This window comes from Triticum aestivum, chromosome 1A (assembly GCF_018294505.1).
Source record: "Triticum aestivum cultivar Chinese Spring chromosome 1A, IWGSC CS RefSeq v2.1, whole genome shotgun sequence".
NCBI classification, from domain to species: domain Eukaryota; kingdom Viridiplantae; phylum Streptophyta; class Magnoliopsida; order Poales; family Poaceae; genus Triticum; species Triticum aestivum.
In genome coordinates this window covers 387,557,026-387,575,812 of record NC_057794.1, presented here as the reverse complement: position 1 = coordinate 387,575,812, position 18,787 = coordinate 387,557,026, and positions in this window count along the sequence as shown.

The window sequence follows — 18,787 nt, the reverse complement described above, 5'->3', positions numbered from 1 at the left end:
CGGGTCGTGGGCGGCGGGGCGCGGGCCCGAGTGGCGGCGGAGAGGGCCCGCGATGGGCCGGGGCGGGCCGGCAGAGGAGGCGGCGCGGGGAGGCCACGTGGAAGCCCCTCAGTGGCTGCGGGCGGCGGCGGCGTTTTTCCGGCGAGAAACGGACATGTCCGGCGCGCGAGGTGGATTTTTTTAGGGTTTCGGGGAGGAAGGAGATCCGAAAATGGAGGGGTTCTTTAAATAGAGGTAGAGGGAGCTAGGAGAGTCCAAATGAGGTGTGGTTTTCGGCCACGCGATCATGATCGAACGCTCTAGATGATGGAGCAGAGTTAGGTGGGTTTTGGGCCAAATTGGGGGGGCGTTGGGCTGCAACACACACGAGGCCTTTTCGGTCCCTCGGTTAACCATTGGAGTATCAAACGAAGTCCAAACGGTACGAAACTTGACAGGCGGTCTAGCGGTAGTAAACCAAGGCCACTTGGCAAGTCTCGGTCCAATCCGGAAATGTTTAATCCCCACACATGAAAGAAAGCTAGAAATGACCACCGGAGGAGAAGGAAGCGCCGGAATGCAAAACGGACAACAGGGAAAATGCTCGAATGCATGAGACGAACACGTATGCAAATGCAATGCACATGATGACATGATATGAGATGCATGACAATGATAACAACACACGGAGACAGAAACCCGAACCCAAGGAAATAAATATAACTTAACGCCTGAAACAGCAAGAGTTGGAGTACAAATTGGGAAAGTTACATCTGGGGTGTTACATTATACTTTTAAGGGTGGAATACCAAAGAAACTAGGAGATCCAGGAGTACCAACTATACCGTGCTCCATTAAAAGAAACTATGTTAAAAGTGCTTTATGTGATCTTAGAGTCGGTGTTAATGTTATGCCTCTTTCTTTATATCATAGACATGATTTGAATAAGTTGACACCTACTGAAATATCTTTACAAATGGTTGATAAATCAACTGCTATACCTGTCGGTATTTGTGAGGATGTGCCTGTTGTGGTTGCAAATGTTACTATTTTAACGGACTTTGTTATTCTTGATATTCCCGGGGACGATAGTATGTCTATTATTCTTGGAAGACCCTTTTTGAATACTGCAGGGGCTGTTATTGATTGCACCAAAGGCAATGTCACTTTTCATGTTAATGGTAATTAGCATATGGTACACTTTCCGAGGAAACAACCTCAAGTCCACAGTATCAATTCTATTGGAAAAATTCCATCGATTATTTTTGGAGGTTTTGAATTTCCTCTTCCTACTGTCAAGAAGAAATATGATATTCTTATTGTTGGGGATGTGCATATCCCCGTTGAGGTAACCTAGTGTTATTTGAAAATTTTCCGGTTCCATGTTATTCGGAATGAGTTTGTTAACAAGACTTGATCAACCTTGTTAATGGATTCCTTTTGATGATCATGAGATGGATGAAGTTACAAAGCACAACCTTCTGTGCCCTCCTTTTACTTTCTGTTATTTATATTAAATAAAGTAAAAATAGTATTTTCTGTCTGTTATCTGAATTATACGTGCAATATAAAAATACCTCGAAAATAAAAGTTCTCCAAATGCCCTGAAATTTAAATATGATTTTTTCTGGAATATTTGCGAATATTTGGCACTGAGAACACAGCAGGGGGGCATCCACCTGGCCACGAGGGTGGAGGGCGCGCCCTACCCCCTGGGCGCGCCCCCTGCCTCGTGGGCCCATGGTGGCCCTCCTCCACTTATTCCTGCACTCACACACTCCTTCTTCCTCCCGCAAACACCATTATCCAGCTCAAGCATGAGTTCTAGCCCCCTTTGCTGCAATTTTCAATCTCCTTGCTCAAGGCACCTCTCACAAAACTGCTTTGTCGGATTGTTCCTTAGTATGTGACTCCTCCAATGGTCCAATTAGTTTTTGTTCTAGTGCTTTATTCATTGCATATTTTTTCTGCTTAGGTGACCCTGTTCTTGAGCTTGCATGTCAAATTTATATGGTTCCAAATAGTTCTAATGCATGATATAGGCTCTAGGCTTGTAGGAGTAGTTGCTATCAATTTTGCTAAGTTTGGTTTACTTTTATTTGAAGTTACTAAAAATTTCAGAAATTTTTCAGAGGAAGAAATATGTTTAGGAAAATGTACCAAGGTGGTTCTCCAAGGAAACAAGGACCCAGGCTTGCAATGTGTGATGTTGATGATGAGCCACCAAGGGACGCTCCAGTGCGGCCTTGTGAATGGCCTTCAGAGGACTTCATGGATCGAGCAGAAATTAAGGAAGAATTTAACGCATATTTGCGTAATGCTGATCTTGTGAGCTTCGAGGCAGAAAAGTGCCGTCGGTACCACTATCTCACTAGTTCTTTTGTGAGGAGGTTTGAGTTTTCATCTTCACGCAATTCTCAAACTGTCATGTTTAATATTTATGAAAATTCTTATACTATGGACTTAGAGGATTTTAGCACTGCCTGCAAACTTCCACAATGGGGTAGTACTAATGAACCCCGCAAATCTGAGTTTAGAGATTTTCTTGCTAGTATAACTGTGGGAGAGTCCTGAGATATAACACAAGCTACCATAGGGAGCATTCACTTTCCTGCTATACATTATTTTGCTCTCTTCATAGGTAGATGCATTAATGGTAAATATGAAGCATGTCACATGTGTGTCCCTGACCTCAGTATTCTTAGGAGTGCTGTGTTAGGAGATAAATCTTATAATTTGGGAGCCATTGTTGCACGTAGGTTGCATCTTAATAGATTTAGTGGAGATTTCTTTGGTGGAATTTATGCAACCTACATAGCTAATTTTCTTGGTGTAACCATACGTGAGGATGATATTGAGTTGCCTCCTTCTTATTTGGATTATGAGTCTATGGTTCGTCATCAGTTTGTTGAGAGGAACGATCAGTTCCTCCAGTACCGACTAATCTTTGACAAATGACGCACCTATCACGTCGTTCTCCCTGCTTCTACTTTCTTTGACTTTCAGGCAAAAGGGAGATATTTTATAACCAGAGAGGAGGCGGAAGAGTATAAGAGGAGGGCTGAGATAGCTCGCCTCCAAGATGCAGCCCATGATGCAATGACTGATGCATCTCAGTACGACCCCAACTATTACTTTGGATATCCGCCGGGCCAGCCGTGGCCATAGACCAACTTAGGCCAAAAGCCTAAGCTTGGGGGAGTACGTATTTCCCACCGACATTACATTCACGTTCACACACTCATTGCTATTTGTCGGTGCTCATACTTTTTCATTGTATCATCCATGCTAGTTTATTTTCTTTTTTTATGCTTCCTTCTTGTGTGTTTAATAAACCTTAAGAAAAACCAAAAAAAATAGTTGTAACTTTTAGCTAGTTTTAATTTCCATGCTTGTAGTAGTAATTAAAAAGAAAACCCAAAAGATTTCCTATTCTTTTTTTTTGCTTGCTGGGAGCTTTCCCATGTAAATAGTTTTATTTCTTTTATTTTCTTTGGGGGTCGATAGGAGAAGACCATGATTAAATTGTTAAAGTGGCTCTTATATGCATTATTGTTGATCTGACAAAAGAGCCCATATTGCCTTGTCTTCTTCTGTTTATTGAATGCTTGCATATTCCAGCTTAGTCCAATGCACGAGCACTATTATTATTATTCACAGCATTCAGTCATGCAAGTGAAAGGCAATTATGATGATATATGATGGTGATCACTTGAAAGTACAGCGGGATATTTCGCCCGAACTGCGAATGTCGTGTTCTCCACAGGGACTAGGCAACGACAACTATGCTAAGCTAAAGCTAGGTAGCACAATTTTAAGAGATGATTGCAGAAAATAAACCTAAACTAAACAAGGTAATTCCCGAAGATCGTCACCAAAGAAAATGCAAAATAAGCAAAGGGAGATTCAGATTATACTCTCTATCTTTTTAGTAGTTTCGTTTTGCTTGAGAAATTAAAATACTAACACAGGCAAGCATAAAGGATATGGGACAGAAAGATTATAGTACATGGTTCACAAGCAGACATTTAAGATGATGTAGAGCAGCATTGAGTTCTATAGCAATGGAACTCATTTGTACAGGAGATACACAAATATGGAACACCACAATTACTAGAATTGACCGAATTTATATATATATATGACTCAAAATGTATGACGGTACAAGTCTAATCGAAAATGATCAGCTCAACAACTCACAATTTCACATATATTGCAGAAACTACATAAAAACACAAATTGGGTGCTCAGAACAGTACACAAGTTTCACCTTTTCAGAATAGAACAGTACACTAACTGACATACAGACACATAGAGAGCTAATACTAATTTGAATGTAATTGATCTAGCATCCACTAATAACTATCAGCAACTGCACACACACACAAACACACGCGCATAGAACGAGTGAGAGAAAGAGAAAGAAAGAGAGCAGCATCAGTTTTGAGATTCAGGTAAGAAGAACAGTAGCGAGGCAGAGAAGAGCAGGAGCAGAAGAAGTGACGTGGGGAAGAAGATGCAGCTGTAGCGCACAAGCAGCAGTAGCAAGAGGAGAAGCAGAACGGGCGCAGTAGTAGTTGAGGTTCAGGGAAGAAGTCTAGCAGCAGCAGCAGCAGCAGGATTTGAGGAGAGGGAAGAAGCGGCAGGGCAAAGGAAGGGGAAGCTGCAGAGAGATGGAGGAGTGGAGGACAGAAGCAGGGGGCGGTGAGAGAAGAGAGAAGCAGCGGAGAGGAGTGCTCACGCGAAGGACCAGACGCTCGTCTGATCGGGCGCGTGAGGTGCGGTGGTGGAGTGGTGGATGGAGATGGGTGATGTAGAGGGAAGATGGATGGAACTGGAGGTGGGTGTTCTGGTGGATGGATGGGTGGCAGAGGCGCACCACCACGCCGGCCTGGCCGTGGCGGCGGCTGGAGTTTGAGAAGGAGGGGTGAGGGAGAGAGATGAGTAGCCAGGCCCGATGGGGATCGGCAGCCGCTAGGGATTTTGACCCCTCCTCTGATCTGCCACTTTGCAATTTTGGCCCTTCTCCTTTTCTTCTTTCTTCACAAGAAGGTCCCTTTCTTCTTTAACTTGTCCCCTGGAGCATCATTTCTTCACACACAAGTCCCTCTGTCTTTCTTCTTTCTTTTCACTTGACTGGTTCTCTTAACCACTAGTCCGGATCTTGAAGTTTATAGTGCCTTTGCACTTTTCTGCAAAAGAAACAAATGACTAGTAAATGATTCTTTATATGATTATCATTCACAAATTCAACAATTCATAGCAAGAAATGAATGAATAAAACTCAATAAACCACATATTTGATTGCCAAAAGATGTATGTGAAATGTGTTGATCAGATGGACTGATTGAGATGGGAGAAGCTCATATGAACTCGACCTCTCTTGTTTTTGTAAATATGATTAGTTCATCGTTCCCGATTCATCCTATTATGAATAAACATGTTTGCGATGACAATTAGAGATCATAGTTTCTTATGCCATGCTTAATTAGCTAGGAGTTTATAATGGTTTACCTTGCGTGCCAACATGCTATTAAAATGGTTGTGATGTGGTATGATAGGGTGGTATCCTCCTCTGAATGATTTAAGTGACTTGACTTGGCACATGTTCACGCATCTAGTTGGAAAAAAATCAACATAGCCTTCATGATATTTATGTTCATGGTGGATTATATCCTACTCATGCTTGCACTCAATGTTCATTAACTTTAATGCATGTTCATGGTTGTTGTCGCTCTCTAGTTGGTCGCTTCCCAGTTTTTGCTAGCCTTCACTTGTACTAAGCGGTAATGCTGCTTGTGCATCCAATTCCATAAACCCCAAAGTTATGCCATATGAGTCCACTATACCTTCCTATATGTGGTATCTACCTGCTGTTCCAAGTAAATTTGTATGTGCCAAACTCTAAACCTTCAAATAAATATTATGTTTTGTATGCTCGAATAGCTCATGTATCAACTAGGGTTGTCCGTATCTTCCATGTTAGGTGGGTTATTCTCAAGAGGAGTGGACTCCGCTCCTCAATCACGAGAAAATGGCTGGTCACCGGGATGCCCAGTCCCATGCTTTATGCAAATCAAATCAAAATAATTGCAAACAAAACTCCCCCTGGGACTCTTGTTAGTTGGAGGCACTCGTTGTTTCGAGCAAGCCATGGATTGATGCTTGTTGGTGGAGGGGGAGTATAAACTTTACCATTCTGTTTGGGAACCGCCTATAATGCGTGTAGCATGGAAGATATCTCCATATCTTGGTTGTTATGTTGAAGATGAAAGTATACCTCTCAAAATATAATTCATCTCTATTTCAAAACCGAGCTCTGGCACCTCTACAAATCCCTGCTTCCCTGTGTGAAGGGCCTATCTATTTACTTTTATGTTGAGTCATCCTCCTCTTATTAAAAAGCACCCGCTGGAGAGCACCTCTATCATTTGCATTCATTACTGATTAGTTTACATCGAGTATGACTTGACTGGATCTCTTTTACCATGAATTACAATGTCTAGTCAGTCCTTGATCTTTAAAGGTGGTCTGCATTTATGTTTTGCGGTCTCAGAAAGGGCTAGCGAGATACCATCTTGTTATATCATATTATGATTGTTTTGAGAAAGTGTTGTCATCCGAGATTTATTAGTATTGCTCGCTAGTTGATTATGTCATTGACATGAGTAAACATGAGACCTAAGCGTTATTGTGAATACGGTTAGTTTTAATCATTGCTGAAAACTTGAATGATGGCTTTACATATTTACAACAACAAGAGCAAACACAGTTTGTAAAAGTTTTTCTTTAACACTTTCAGTTTATCAACTGAATTGCATGAGGACAAGCAAAGGTTTAAGCTTGGGGGAGTTGATACGTATCCGTCTTATCTACTTTTCCAAACACTTTTGCCCTTGTTTTGGACTCTAAATTGCATGATTTGAATGGAACTAACCCGAACTGGCGTTGTTTTTAGCAGAACTGCCATGGTGTTATTTATGTGCAGAAACAAAAGTTCTCGGAATGACCTGAAACTTCACGGAGATTATTTTTGGAAATAATAAAAAATATAGGAAAAAGATCAAGACCAGGGGGCTCACACCATAGCCACGAGGGTGGAGGCGTGCCTGCCCCCCCTAGGCGTGCCCCCCTACCTCATGGGCTCCCTGGAGCACCTCCGACCTCAACTCCAACTCTATATATTCGTGTTCGAAGAGAAAAAAATCAGAGAGAAAGATTCATCGCGTTTTATGATACGGAGCCGCCGCCAAGCCCTAAACTCTCTCGAGAGGGCTGATCTGGAGTCCGTTCGGGGCTCCGGAGAGGGGAATCTGTTGCCATCGTCATCATCAACCATCCTCCATCACCAATTTCATGATGCTCACCGCCGTGAGTGAGTAATTACATCGTAGTCTTGCTGGACGGTGATGGGTTGGATGAGATTTATCATGTAATCGAGTAAGTTTTGTTAGGGTTTGATCCCTAGTATCCACTATGTTCTGAGATTGATGTTGCTATGACTTTGCTATGCTTAATGCTTATCACTAGGGCCCGAGTGCCATGATTTCATATCTGAACCTATTATGTTTTCATGAATATATGTGAGTTCTTGATCCTATCTTGCAAGTCTATAGTCACCTACTATGTGTTATGATCCGGCAACCCCGAAGCGACAATAGTCGGGACCACTTCCGGTGATGACCGTAGTTTGAGGAGTTAATGTATTAACTATGTGTTAATGATTTGGTCTGGTACTCTATTAAAAGGAGGCCTTAATATCCCTTAGTTTCCGCTAGGACCCCGCTGCCACGGGAGGGTAGGACAAAAGATGTCATGCAAGTTCTTTTCCATAAGCATGTATGACTATATTCAGAATACATGCCTACATTACATTGATGAATTGGAGCTAGTTCCGTGTCACCCTAGGTTATGACTGTTACATGATGAACCACATCAGGCATAATTCTCTATCACCGATCCATTGCCTATGAGCTTTTCATATATTGTTCTTCGCTTATTTACTTTTCCGTTGCTATTGTTACAATCACTACAAAATACCGAAAACATTACTTTTGCTATCGTTACCTTTTGCTACCATTACCACTACTATCATATTTACTTTGCTACTAAATACCTTGCTGCAGATATTAAGTTTCCTGGTGCAGTTGAATTGACAACTCAGCTGCTAATACTTGAGAATATTCTTTGGCTCCCCTTGTGTCGAGTCAATAAATTTGGGTTGAATACTCTACCCTAGAAAACTGTTGCGATCCCCTATACTTGTGGGTTATCAGCCGACAGTAGCCCCCGGGCCCAAGGCGCGCTCGGACTTGGCTTCGAGGCGAGGCCGAGGGGCAAGTGCGGAGCGCCGCGGGCCCCAACAGTCTGCGGCCTTGTTTGACGCGTGGCGATTGATTGGACATGGGCGTCTCCGCTTCCCCATGCTGCCTCGGCAACTGCCCAACTTGACGAGTCCCTGATACATGCAGAGAAAAATCATCATTACCTGTGATCATGGGATTGCCGGTTGGTCGTCTCCCACTATAAATGAGGAGGGGGCGGAGCCCCCGTTGCTCATCTCTTCCTGCTCCGCTCGCTTCTTCTCCCTTGCTTCATTGCTAGTAGCGACACCCATGGCGCCGATTCGGAGGTTCTCGGCCGCAGAGAAGGGAAAAAACCCCGCGATGAGCCCGGGCCACTTCTGCCGAAGAAGAGGCTGGCCCACCGTCGCGACATGGTTGTGAGGCCGGAGGTGTTGAGGCTGTGGTGCGAGTGGCCACCTCCCGGGTATCCGCTACCTCTGTACGCCCAAGCCGAGGGATCCGGAGGGAGGGGCAGGGAGCGGCGCCGCCCGTGCCGTGGCCGTGGTCGTCGCGCCGTGGTGACGCATGCCGTCGCCCGAGGATCCCACACAGTGGACTCCTCGCGCGAACTCGTGGTGTGGGCGGCGATGCCTCCGCGCACTTGGATTCGCTTCCTGCAGTTCTTCTCCGCCGAGATGCCGCCGAGGGGCCCCCTCGAGGCTTGGCTGTAGCACGCCGACTGCGACACCCCAACGACTGGAGCGGAGGTTGAAGTTGTCTCCCCGGGCAAGATCTTCATGACCCGTGGTGGGGCGAGGTTTCTCGAGTCTGCCATGCGGAAGGCCCCCTCGCCATCCATTTCGAGTACGGCGGCGCCTCCACGATGTGCTTCAAGGTCTTCGACGAGGAATGTCGCCGCTTGGAGTGCTGTCCTGAAGGGGGCCGCCAGGACACTACGGCGGTAGGCGCTCAACTTGCCCTTGGACCTGCCGACAGCTCCTCCAACAGCAGCGGTGGTGCTTGGGAGTCCAGCGACTCTCCTAAGCCCGACGAGACCCTGAAGACGAGTGATGATAGCTACGTGCCCCCGAGTTCTCGCCGCGCCCGAAGCAAGGCCGCAGCATCCGGCTACCGCCGTCGCTGACCTAGATGGGGTTGGCGCCATCCTCCCGTGGCCCACTGTTGATGATGGCGTCGACCACGCCGGCGCGTGTAGATAGGGCCTCTAGAAACTCCCCTCTGTTGTTCCCTGCGAGAATCGAGATGGACCCCACGGGGGTGTGTAAAGGGTCTGTAATGTCTTTTGTTGATAGTATCCTCATTATGAAAACTTGCGAACGCATGTCCTGCTTCGGCTCGATCTCCCCTTTCCAACCCTGCAGCAGCTTGGTGCTCTACGCCGACAGGTCCCGGTCCCCAGGCAGGCTGCAGCCGTCGCTGGTATGCCAGGTCGCGATGTTGTGGTCAAGGCCAGGAGGTGAGCGGCCCGAGGTCTAGTAAGAGATCCTGAGGCGCGATGCTCAAGAGGTCCCCTTTAGCATGCAAGCAGCTACCTAAAGTTGGGAAAGGGAGGTGACGTCGTTGCAGCAGGGCTGCAAGAGGTGGGAATCTTATGTCGTAGCGCTCGGCTGACCCGGGTGCGAAACTTACCTTCGCAGTCCGGAATTGATTCCTTGGGCAGCGCTAGGCTTGCGCGACGACAGCCATAACGTAGCTAGGTTAGGCCCGTGTGAGCCTCGCCCACTTCTCCATGCTCTTCTATGTGCTCTACGTCCTCAGGTCCCGGCCCTCGAGCGAGCTCAGCCGCCGCCGGTATGCCAGGTCGCGGTGCCGTCATCAAGGCCAAGGGGTGAGGGCTGGAGAGACAGTAAGAGCTCCTGAGTCGCGATGCTCAGGAGCCCCATTTCAACGCGCAAGCGAATTTCATGGGAGAAGAGGGAGCCCACGGTACTGCCTGCTATTGTCCTTAGGAGGTTCCTGCGGGTTAGCGCGAGGAGGGGCACAGATTGCAACTACGATTGTCGGTCTGCCACTGGTCGCTCCGCAAGAAGATGAAGGCACCGAGGGTCTGGCGAGGTGACGTGCACGGGTGTGCTGCAAGCCAGAGCTCGATGGCTCAGATTTGTCAGCGTTGCAGGGACAGACCCGAGCACAAGCGCCGTGCCAGCATGGGGAGCTCCTGTGGTGGGTGATAATCTAGCAGGTAATAACCATAGATAGCTTATGCATGGAAAGCAAACTAGCTTAGACAGATGCAAGAATGATACATGCCACAGGGTCGGACCCGAGCGTCCTGGGGATGATGCAGCCCGAGGGGCGCCCCCAGCAAAGTAAGCTAAAGATGCAAGAGGATACACGCCGCAGGGACAGGCCCATGCGACCTGGGAATAATGCAGCCCGAGGGGTGCTCCCAGCTGAATGAACTTGTAAAATGTCACCTGGTTTTGTTGTCGAAGGAGCATTGGGGTAGCTGAAGGAGCGCGCTGAAGAAGTTTCTCCTCATGAGCCGCCAAGACCCTGAGCCTCGGGAGGCTCTGGGGGCTCAGGTGGCCTCCTGAGGACCATCTCCATCTCCACCAGGACCGTGTGATGCCCAGCCTCCTGGGTCGCCAGGATGCTTCGTATATTGTGCTGGAAGGCAGCTGCCACACTCGGCAGGCCAAACGGCATGCGAACGTAGCTGTGAGGTGGACCCTCACACCGGCCAGCATGTGAAGGCCAGAAGCGCTCCTGAGATGCGACCCAGTTGAGCCTTGGGATGTCGATGTAGACGCACAGCTCGCCACCCTCGCCCGGGTGGGGAGCTGCACCAGGTGGGCGGCGATCGGCGTGTATTGCCCTTGCTTCCTGAAGCTGCTGGGTGGCCTTGATGATGAACTCTTGAGCGTCGGGCACTCCTCGCCCGTGCCCTCCTGAGGGAAACGTGTCGTGAAGCACGCCTCCCTCGTGATGTTGGCTAGGTCTGAGGCCCTCCATAAGAGAGCCCCTGAGCCCTGCCCGAGGAGGGTGTCAGGCGCGCCTTCCTATGCGAGGGAGGGTGGCGCCCCAGGTGCGGGCGCCGGTCCTAATGTGGCACCGCTAGAGGCGCTGCTCCCCTAAGGCCCTGTGCGGAGTAGTTTCTTCTTCTTCTTGGGGATGGCCTCAGGAGGGTACTGCGCGCCCTCGCTGTCAGGGTCTTCGATTGCTGTGGCTTGGAAGGCGCGCTCGAGGGAGCACACCGCATCTCTTTCTTCGCAGGGGACTGTGATGATTCCGCCGCTTCCCGGCATCTTGAGGACGTTGTAGCCATGGTGGGTCACTGCCATGAATTAAGCTAATGCTGGGTACCCGAGGATGGCATTGTACGGCAGAAGGATGTGGGCGACATCGAAGTCGACGAGCTCGGTGTGGTAGTTGTCGCGCTGACCAAAGGTGACAGGGAGACGAACTTGCCCTATCGGGGTGGTGGAGCCATCGGTCACTCCTAAGAAGGGCTTAGTAGGATGTAACTGATCATAGGGCACTTGAAGGCTGTCGAACATCTCGACGGACAGGACACTGAGCCCCGCGCCGCCGTCGATGAGGGTCTTGGTGACTTGGACATTGCTGATGACGGGTGAGCAGAGCATCGGGAGGACGCCGGCGGTCGCTGCGCATTTGAGCTAGTCCGCCGAGCTGAAGGTGATGGCGTACTTGGACCACCTGAGCGGGCGCGTGGCCTCGAGCTTGGGGAGGGCTGCATTCACCTCGCGAGAGAACTGCTTGAAGATGCGCTGGGAAGCCGGGGCCTGAGCACCACCCAAGATGCAAGCGATGGCGCGTGGCTCCTAGAAGCCCCTAGCCCCCTCGTCCTGATGGTGGTCGTCATTCCTTCTTGGTGGTGGCAGCAACGGAGGGAGACCAGGATTGCCCTCAGGACGGTCCTCGCGAGGCTCGTCCCTCCAAGCGTCCTCACGAGGCTGGTCCTGCCAACGGTCCTCGCGAGGCTGGTCGCGCCACTCCTGGTGGGGGGCGCGATCATCCCAACGTCCTCCGCCTCCTCCTCGGCCGTAGCCCTGGTCGTTGCGATCGGGGCATCGACCGAAGCGTCCATCTCAAATGGCCCTGAGCTCTTGACAATCGTTGGTGTTGTGGTTGTGCACGTTGTGGAAGGCGCAGAACAGACGGCTGCCCTTGGACGACTCGGGGTGGTCCCGGCCGCGCTTCGTGTCCGGCTCTGCCACGAGTACGGCTACTCCCTTGCGCTTCACGTCCTTAACCTTGGCCTTCTTCTCCTCTGGGTCGGCAGCAGGGAGCTCGAGGAGGGAGAGACGCCCCTCCTCAACTCTTGCGCACTTGGTTGCTATGTTGAACAGCTCTAGAGTCATGCATATCTCCTCATGGATGGCGAGCTCCTCCTTCATCTTGATGTCGTGGACGCCATCGGAAAACGCTGAGATGATGGCCTCGTCCGTCACCTTGGGGATTTTGAGATGCAAGTTGTTGAAGCGTTGGATGTACTTCTGCAGGGTCTCTCCCGACTGTTGCTTGATGCAGCGCAGGTCACCCGCGGCCGGAGGGCGATCGCGTGTGCCCTGGAAGTTGGCGACGAAGCGGTCACGCATCTCATCCCAGGAGGAGATCGAGCCTGGAGGCAGGTTCAGGAGCCACGAGCGAGCGCCAACCTTGAGAGCCATGGGAAACCAGTTCGCCATGACTTTTTCGTCGCCGTTTGTTGCCTCGATGCTCAGTTCGTAGAGCTGCAGGAACTTCGTGGGATCGTGGGTGCCGTCGTAGCGCAGAGGCAGGTTCGGCTTGAACTTGCCTGGCCAGACGACGCTACGCAGCTCAGGAGTGAAGGCGCGACAGCCTGCCATGGCCACCGGGGCCCTTTGCTGATGCGGGGCCTGGCCTGGATGTCCGCGCACCACCGCCGCAGGCAGCACGCGGTCTTGTCGTGGTGGTGTCGGGAGTGTTGGAGCGTTTTCTTGCGGCCGGGGAACCTCTTAGCAGCTTCCTTCTTCGTGCGCGAGCACACGGCATGGTGGATCACGCCATGGGACCGCGCGACTTGGGGCGAGAACACCGTCTTGACGCGGAGGGGACAGTGGCTCTCCGTGAGCTACGTGTCTCAGTGCGAGGGCGCCGTCTTGATGCGAAGGCGGTGGAGGCATGATACGTCTCGAACGTATCTATAATTTTTTATTGTTCCATGTTATTATATTATCTGTTTTTGGATGTTTAATGGGCTTTATTATACATTTTTATATTATTTTTGGGACAAACCTACTAACCCAAGGCCCAGTGCAAATTGTTGTTTTTTGCCTATTTCAGTGTTTCGCAGAAAAGGAATATCAAATGGAATGAAACCTTCGGGAGAGTTATTTTTGGAACAAACGTGATCCAGGGGACTTGGAGTGGACTTCAAAAAAGAAGCGAGGAGGCCACGAGGCAGGGAGGCGCACCTGCCCCCTAGGCACGCACCCCACCCCCGTGGGCCCCTCGCAGCTCCACCGACCTACTTCTTCCTCCTATATATATCCATATACCCCGAAAACATCCAGGAGCACCATGAAACCCTATTTCCACCACCGCAACCTTCTGTACCCAAGAGATCCCATCTTGGGGCCTTTTACAGAACTCTGCCGGAGGGGGAATCGATCACGGAGGGTTTCTACATCAACACCATAGCCTCTCTGATGATGTGTGAGTAGTTTACCACAAACCTTCGGGTCCATAGTTATTAGCTAGATGGCTTCTTCTCTCTCTTTGGATCTCAATACAAAGTTCTCCTCGATCTTCTTGGAGATCTATTCGATGTAATTCTTTTGGCGGTGTGTTTGTCGAGATGCGATGAATTGTGGGTTTATGATCAAGATTATCTATGAAAAATATTTGATTCTTCTCTGAAATCTTTTATGTATGATTGGTTATCTTTGCAAGTCTCTTCGAATTATCAGTTTGGTTTGGCCTACTAGATTGATCTTTCTTGCAATGGGAGAAGTGCTTAGCTTTGGGTTCAATCTTGTGGTGTCCTTTCCCAGTGACAGCAGGGGCAGCAAGGCACGTATTGTATTGTTGCCATCGAGGATAAAAAGATGGGGTTTATTTCATATTGCTTGAGTTTATCCCTCTACATCATGTCATCTTGCCTAATGCATTACTCTGTTCTTATGAACTTAATACTCTAGATGCATGCTGGATAGCGGTCGATGTGTGGAGTAATAGTAGTAGATGAAGAATCGTTTCGGTCTACTTATCGCGGACGTGATGCCTATATACATGATCATGCCTAGATATTCTCATAATTATGCACTTTTCTATCAATTGCTCGACAGTAATTTGTTCACCCACCGTAATACTTATGCTATCTTGAGAGAAGCCACTAGTGAAACCTATGGCCCCGGGGTCTATCTTTTATCATATAAGTTTCCAATCTATTTTACTTTGCAATCTTTACTTTCAATCTATATCATAAAAATACCAAAAATGTTTCTCTTATTATCTTTATCAGATCTCACTTTTGCAAGTGGCCGGGAAGGGATTGACAACCCCTTTATCGCGTTGGTTGCAAGCTTCTTATTTGTTTGTGTAGGTACGAGGGACTTGCATGTAGTATCCTACTGGATTGATACCTTGGTTCTCAAAAACTGAGGGAAATACTTACGCTACTTTGCTGCGTCACCCTTTCCTCTTCAAGGGAAAACCAACGCAGTGCTCAAGAGGTAGCAAGAAGGATTTCTAGCGCCGTTGTCGAGGAGATCTACGCACAAGTCAAGACATACCAAGTACCCATCACAAACTCTTATCCCTCGCGTTACATTATTTGCCATTTGCCTCTCGTTTTCCTCTTCCCCACTTCACCCTTGCCGTTTTATTTGCCCTCTTTTTCCGTCCATCTCTTTTCGCTTGTTTCTTATGTCTGTGTGTTAGATTGTTTTGCTTCGCTATCATGGCTAGTCCCCTATCTGCCCCTTTGTCTCCCAAGTTTGAAGTTCTTCACTTCAAACAAAGACAAGGAGAAAATTTAAAAGATTCTTGGTTTAGGATGATGGAATCTTATCGTAATTGCACCATAGAGGTGAATTTTAGAATTTTACTTCACATTTTTATGTTGGACTAAATATGTCCCATAGACAACTCTTGGATTGCGTTGCCAAAGGAAATTTTATTGAAACGGATCCCAGTTTTGCTCATGAAATCACAGAGGGAATAGTGGGAACACTATCTCAACAAAAGGGGCCACATCATACCTAGGAAGAAACACAAGTTTTTGAGAAGATTTGCGAAGTAACGAAAATTTTACAAAAGTCTCTTGAACCTCTTAAGAGTGTCAGCGGAAATCTTCACCGCATGAATATGTTAATTACCCTTTGCAATAAGCGGTTGGATTCTTTAGATCTAAAAATTTCTGAATATGAAGGGAAACATAAAGAACCTCCCGGATTCGAGCATGACTCCGCTAAAAAAAATTAAAACCAAAGATGATAATACCTAGATCTATTCTTGCTTTTATGCCTAGCTAGGGGCGTTAAACGATAGCGCTTGTTGGGAGGCAACACAATATTATTTTTGTTTCTTGCTTTTTGGTTCTGTTTAGTAATAAATAATTCATCTAGCCTCTGTTTAGATGTGGTTTTATGCTTTTAATTAGTGTTTGTGCCAAGTAGAACCTTTGGGAAGACTTGGGGAGAGTCTTTGCGATCTTGTTGTAAAAAACAGGAACTTTAGCGCTCACGAGATTTGCTGCCATTTTTTACTGAGAGTGAGATTAGGTTGATTCTTTTTTTAGATGATTAATAGACAAATGCCTCATGTCCAGAAATTTATTTCATAATTTTTGGGGTTACAGAAGTATTCGAAACCTACAGATTACTACAGATTGTTCTGTTTTTGACAGATTCTGTTTTTTGTGTGTTGTTTGCTTATTTTGATGAATCTATGGCTAGTATCGGGAGTATGAACCATAGAGAACTTGGAATACAGTAGGTTTAACACCAATATAAATAAATAATAGTTCATTACAGTAACTTCAGTGGTGGTTTGTTTTCTTATACTAACGGAGCTCATGAGATTTTCTATTGAGTTTTGTGTTGTGAAGTTTTCAGGTTTTGGGTAAAGATTTGATGGATTATGGAATAAGAAGTGGCAAGAGCTTAAGCTTGGGGATGCCCAAGGCACCCCAAGGTAAAATTAAAGTACAAACAAAAGCTTAAGCTTGGGGATGCCCCGGAAGGCATCCCCTCTTTCGCCTTCGTCCATCGGTAACTTTACTTGAGGCTATATTTTTATTCACCACATGATATGTGTTTTGCTTGGAGCATCTTGTATGATTTGAGTGTTTGCTTTTTAGTTTACCACAATCATCCTTGTTGTACACACCTTTTGGGGGAGACACACATGAATCGGAATTTATTAGAATACTCTATGTGCTTCACTTATATCTTTTGAGCTAGATAATTTTGCTCTAGTGCTTCACTTATATCTTTTAGAGCATGGTGGTGGTTTTATTTTATAGAAATTATCGATCTCTCATGCTTCACTTATATTATTTTGAGAGTCTTTTAGAACAGCATCTTAATTTGCTTTGGTTATGAAATTAGTCCTAATATGATAGGCATCCAAGATTGGTATAATAAAAAACTTTCATAAAAAAGGGGTGCATTGAATACTAGGAGAAGTTTGATACTTGATAATTGTTTTGAGATATAAAGGTGGTGATATTAGAGTGTGCTAGTTGAATAGTTGTGAATTTGAGAAATACTTGTGTTGAAGATTGCAAGTCCCGTAGGATGCACGTATGGTAACCGTTGTGTAACAAATTTGAAACATGAGGTGTTCTTTGATTGTCTTCCTTATGAGTGGCGGTCGGGGACGAGCGATGGTCTTTTCCTACCAATCTATCCCCCTAGGAGCATGCGCGTAATGCTTGGTTTTTGATGACTTGTAGATTTTTGCAATAAGTATGTGAGTTCTTTATGACTAATGTTGATTCCATGGATTATACGCACTCTCACCTTTCCATCATTGCTAGCCTCTTCGGTACCGTGCATTGCCCTTTCTCACATTGAGAGTTGGTGCAAACTTCGCCGGTGCATCCAAACCCTGTGATATGATACGCTCTTTCGCACATAAACCTCCTTATATCTTCCTCAAAACAGCCACCATACCTACCTATTATGGCATTTCCATAGCCATTCTGAGATATATTGCCATGCAACTTTCCACCATTCCGTTCATCATGACACATTCATCATTGTCATATTGCTTAGCATGATCATGTAGTTGACATAGTATTTGTGGCAAAGCCACCGTTCATAATTCTTTCATACTTGTCACTCTTGATTCATTGCATATCCCGGTACACCGCCGGAGGCATTCATATAGAGTCATATTTTGTTCTAGTATCGAGTTGTAATCATTGAGTTGTAAATAAATGGAAGTGTGATGATCATCATTAATAGAGCATTGTCACAAATAAAAAAAGAAATAGAAAGGCCAAATAAAAAAGAAAGGCCCAAAAAAGGAAGAATAAATAAAAAGGGACAATGCTACTATCCTTTTTTCCACACTTGTGCTTCAAAGTAGCACCATGATCTTTATGATAGAGAGTCTCTTGTTTTGTCACTTTCATATACTAGTGGGAATTTTTCATTATAGAACTTGGCTTGTATATTCCAACAATGGGCTTCCTCAAATGCCCTAGGTCTTCGTGAGCAAGCAAGTTGGATGCACACCCACTTAGTTTCTTTTGTTGAGCTTTCATACATTTATAGCTCTAGTCCATCCGTTGCATGGAAATCCCTACTCCTTGCATTGACATCCATTGATGGGCATCTCCCTAGCCCGTTGATTATCCGCGTCAATGTGAGACTTTCTCCTTTTTTGTCTTCTCCACATAACCCCCGTCATTATATTCTATTCCACCCATAGTGCTATATCCATGGCTCACGCTCATGTATTACGTGAGAAATGAAAAAAGTTTGAGATTACTAAAGTATGAAACAATTGATTGGCTTGTCATCGGGGTTGTGCACGATGAGAGCATTCTTGTGTGACGAAAATGGAGCATGACCAAACTATATGATTTTGTAGGGATGAACTTTCTTTGGCCATGTTATTTTGAGAAGACATGATTGCTTAGTTAGTACGCTTGAAGTATTATTATTTCTATGTCAATATTAAACTTTTGTCTTGAATCTTTCGGATATGAATATTCATGCCACAATAAAGAAAATTACATTGAGAATTATGCTAGGTAGCATTCCACATCAAAAATTCTGTTTTTATCATTTACCTACTCGAGGACGAGCAGGAATTAAGCTTGGGGATGCTTGATACCTCTCCAACGTATCTATAATTTTTGATTTTTCCATGCTATTATATTATCTGTTTTGGATGTTTAATGGGCTTTACTATACACTTATATATTATTTTTGGGACTAACCTACTAACCCAAGGCCCAGTGCAAATTGTTGTTTTTTTGCCTATTTCAGTGTTCCGCAGAAAAGGAATATCAAATGGAATGAAACCTCCGGGGGAGTTATTTTTGGAACAAACATGAT